This window comes from Athene cunicularia, assembly GCF_003259725.1.
Source record: "Athene cunicularia isolate RWA chromosome Z unlocalized genomic scaffold, athCun1 chrZ_part3, whole genome shotgun sequence".
NCBI classification, from domain to species: Eukaryota; Metazoa; Chordata; class Aves; order Strigiformes; family Strigidae; genus Athene; species Athene cunicularia.
In genome coordinates this window covers 9799327-9803437 of record NW_020799144.1, presented here as the reverse complement: position 1 = coordinate 9803437, position 4111 = coordinate 9799327, and the positions used below count along the sequence as shown (strand labels likewise).

General features: G+C 39.7%; 1 long non-coding RNA gene across 1 annotated transcript in view; it reads left to right on the top strand.

The window, feature by feature from the left end:
- Positions 1-823, top strand: part of LOC113490286 — a 1189-nt gene extending 366 nt beyond the window's left edge. Inside the window, exon 2 of the long non-coding RNA XR_003400197.1 lies at positions 708-823. This is a non-coding gene — a long non-coding RNA (uncharacterized LOC113490286). The remainder of the gene's footprint in view (positions 1-707) is intronic.
- Positions 824-4111: the final 3288 nt, after the last annotated feature.

Genomic DNA, 4111 nt, shown 5'->3' with positions numbered 1-4111 from the left:
CCCCCCCAAATGAGAACTGTATGTGCTCATATAATACATGAGATATTCTGAAATTATCTAAGATGATAGTCAATTTCTAATGCTTTATGCATAGGGATATGCAAAGAGAAATATTTCAATCTGTAGGCAGAAGGAAAAGCTCAGTACTTGACTGAAACTTTTATTTTGCGTTACATAAGAGTGAGATAATTATATCTAGTAATCTTCCCGTATTCAGGACACTCTGAGTTTTAAGTCACCCTAGATATTTGGATTATTGTAAGTAAAAAGCAACATTGATTTCTACTTCCTTATTGCAGATTGTGTATTCAAAATTTGCTGTGCACTGTGTTTCCTGATCTCTTCTTTCCCAGGAATCATTCTTATAAGCATATTGTAAAGTCATAAAAACTGACCACTTAAAAAAAAAAAGATTAAAAAATCCATTAAAATCAGAAGTATTTTTCATTATTATTACTAGGTGCAGCTACCAGTATTTTAAACAAAATCACCTTGTAACACCCAAAAAACCCTTTTACTTACAAGAAACCATTTGGAAGGAGGGCAGTCAAAATGTTATGGATTCCTTGGAAGTTACTGAATGTAATTCAACTGAATATTTGAATAGTGTGTTTCTTAATGAAAATTATTTTGCATATATGCATTTAAAATACTGTCTAACTTCTGTTTTTCAGGGCTAAACTTTGTCCTCTGCTGTCCCTGTGCAGGTCTGAGGATGGGCCAAGAGTTCCTTCTTCCCAAGTGATGAAAACACCAGCCCTGCATGTGACCCACAAAAGAAGAGACAGGCCATCAAACTTATGTCCCTGCCCTCTCTCACAGCGCAGTGAGCAAGTTAGGTGACAAACGTGACAAACCGGAGTCACGTGCTGGCTAGTACGTACCAACTGATGAAAGGCCACTGTCTGAAATAAGCCAGAGTGCCTCCAGCCCCAGGCTTAGTTCATCCCTCACAAGTTGTGGGTGGAATGACACGAATCCCATGAGCAGGCACCACCTCCATCTCCCTGTGACTACTGTGGGCAAGGTGCTCTTTATACTGTGTGTAGACGGAGTGCTGGACATCCAGGGCAAAAGCACAAGGGCTCACTGCACAATCCAGCCTGAAGCAAACTCTATTAATCTTACATGCTGTACCTGCTGGCTAGCAAGACTGTAGCCAAAATATCAATCAAGCTGGTGCCTGCTCGCTCCTTAACAAATCCTGACACCACGTAGGAGGAAACCATCCTGTTTCCTAATGCCATTATTCTTAGAGCAGCTAATTATTCTTAGATTTCTATATCTGGCTTTATCTTATTCTCCCTTTATTTCCCCTGAATAGCATCTTAGGCACTGTCATCCTTTTCTCTACAGCTCACTTATGACTTAAACCAGTTTAGCCTCAGACATCATTTCACTGCAGCATGGCCTGCAAGGATTCGCATCTTGCAAAACAAGATGAATGCTTCAGAAATTGTTCTTTAAGATTTGTTAAGAAAGCTAGGCATGGAGAAACATCTATAATGTAATTAAGGAGGTCATCGAGTTTGTGCGTCTGTAGCTGAGGAAGAAGAAACTGATCTACTATTTCAAGCAAAGGGAAGATTTCCACAACAAATGTGCTCAGCCATGTACAATGACAATTGTAGCATCATTAAGGTAAGCAGAGTTCTATAATCTTGGCAAGAGTATTTTTAGTACAGGACTCCACCAAGCTAGGCAAATCCATGGCTTCTACTATACAGAGCTACAAAACAAGAAAAGTCAACAGTGCTGGACTGATGCAGGTTGAAGACCCAAACAAGTGGTCTCAGGACTGAATCCCATGTTTACCTACCAGCTGGATTTTCAATCCTGAATTTATCTTAGTTCAGCTGTAAATATCTTCTTGGACTCTGGCTGTATGCTTTTTTAAAACTTCTGATTCAGATCAGCAGACAGCAAATTTGTTCCCCAGAACTGAATTTGGATTTAACAAATGCTTGATCTGAATTTGATTGCCAGATTTTGCAGTGAAAGGAAGGAAAGCTTTGAAAACAGATGGGAAAATTATGCTGAGATGGTAAATTTCAGCTTGCTATGGACTTCACGTTTAGGAACAATTAAAAGGTAATGAGAGCCATCCTCTTCGTTCAAGGGGAAAAGAGACAGGCAGTTCAGACTGACTTTTCAGACTGCTGTCCAAGACTTGGTGACAGGAATTTGGAGGAGATTGCAATGGCCACCTTGGGGTGAGAATGGGGGAGGAAGCCCTCCAATAGGCATTCTGAATTGGGAACCAGGTTCTGGAAGAGTTCTACTTCTCTCAGTGCAACACAATCTACTAAACCTTTATTTCCCTATGAAACATGCATTTATATCAGAACTACTAAGAAGTTAAAATAAGTGAATTAAATTCTCACTAAATTTTACATGTAGTAGAAATATCTGGATAATTTACTTTCCAATAGCTTTCAATAAATAAACATTATTTTCATTGCAGTGAACAGACACTGCAACACCTGACTCAGCTGACATTTCAGTGATCTTTAAATTCATTTATACATGTTGCAAACATGCGGTAGGTAAATTCATGTCATTTCTATAAATACTTATGGAAAACTTTGCAATACAAAAAAGGTCCTCTTGAGAATTACTTCAGTGAAAGATGTTGTATGCCAGTAAGAAAGGTAATTGCTCCTGGTAATGTATTTTACTTTGCGTATTTTATAATAACGTTCTTACATAACCAAATACAAAAAGGCAGTTACAGCGTATCCAGCCCTTCCTCCTTCTCTTCCATCAAAATGGCCTACCAATTCTTGTGGCTAACCTGTGGCACTAATTTCTAAAGGCAATTCAAGACAAGATGCACGAAGGCATTAAAATTTTTATGTTAGGAGCAGAGAAGGGAGAACAATGAGAAAATCTTATGAAACTGATAAATACCATCTTTTAAAAAATGGATAAAACCCGTAAAGCACCAAAGTCTTTCAAAGAGACTGTACCTATGTGTACAGCAAAAAAGCTGTATTTTTCACATCTATATTAAATTTTAACAATGTCAATAACATGCTGGCACAGGCAGTAGGAGCCAATACTCTATGCAGATTTCCAAAAATAGTATTTAGACAGAGATTTAGACATTCCTTTCCTGATGGCAAACTCAAGACTAGCATGAAATCCCGCTATGACCAAGGACCATCTAAGTATGGGTTGCTCTTTAACCTTACAGCTGTCAGTATGAAGGATCAAACTGGCTGACTCGGCACAAAGACAAAATTTTGTTACTCTGGTTTAAAAACAGGGCACATCTCCAAGATGATACCACTACCAAACCTGTACTTCAAATTGCCTTTAATATGAAGCTTAGTGTGCAAGAAAAGAACAGGACAGGGCAGAACAGCACAGGACAGAACCACAAGGGCAGCTTCTCATCTTTCTGCCTCCTAGGACTCCTGCTATGACAGACACAGAAGTTCCAACTTACCACAGCAAAAGAAATTTAAAAAAAATACTGCAAAATTAATGCCTTTCCTCATTTTCCAGCAATGCTTCATTTCTTTATATCCCCCTTGCACTCTGTGCTACCAAAGGCCAAGGAATGCCTGTCTGGTCGTCTGTCTAGACTCTGCCTAATCTCACGCTCCACAAACACGCTCAAGTGAGCTCTGAACTCCTCACATCCCAGAGCAATCGCCCTCACATGGTGCTCGCTTTGCTAACAAGCACAGCTGCTCCACATCAGCAGCACAAAGTCTAGATGCATCTGCACTGTACTATGTGGTTCATTACAAGTGCACCCTAAACCCAGTGGTAAACAAATAATAGCATACATCTCCTTACAGTGCATTCTCAAATGGTTGTAACTTTTTACATATCTGCTAGGAATTATAATGATCAGCAGTGGATAAAACAGTAGCTTTAATAATTAGGTTGTATGTCTAGAAGAAACCTTATTGGGATAGCAAGATAACCTCTACTGTTGAACTGAGCAGTGCTAAAACCAAAGGTTCTAACATGACATTAAGAGAAAAGTCTGCTGTAACTACTTTGAACTTGATCGTATGCACAGGCCAGTGTCCATTTCCCCATTCTTCAGCGTATCTCTACTTCCCCCCCCCCCCCCCCCCCCCCCCCCCCCCCCCCC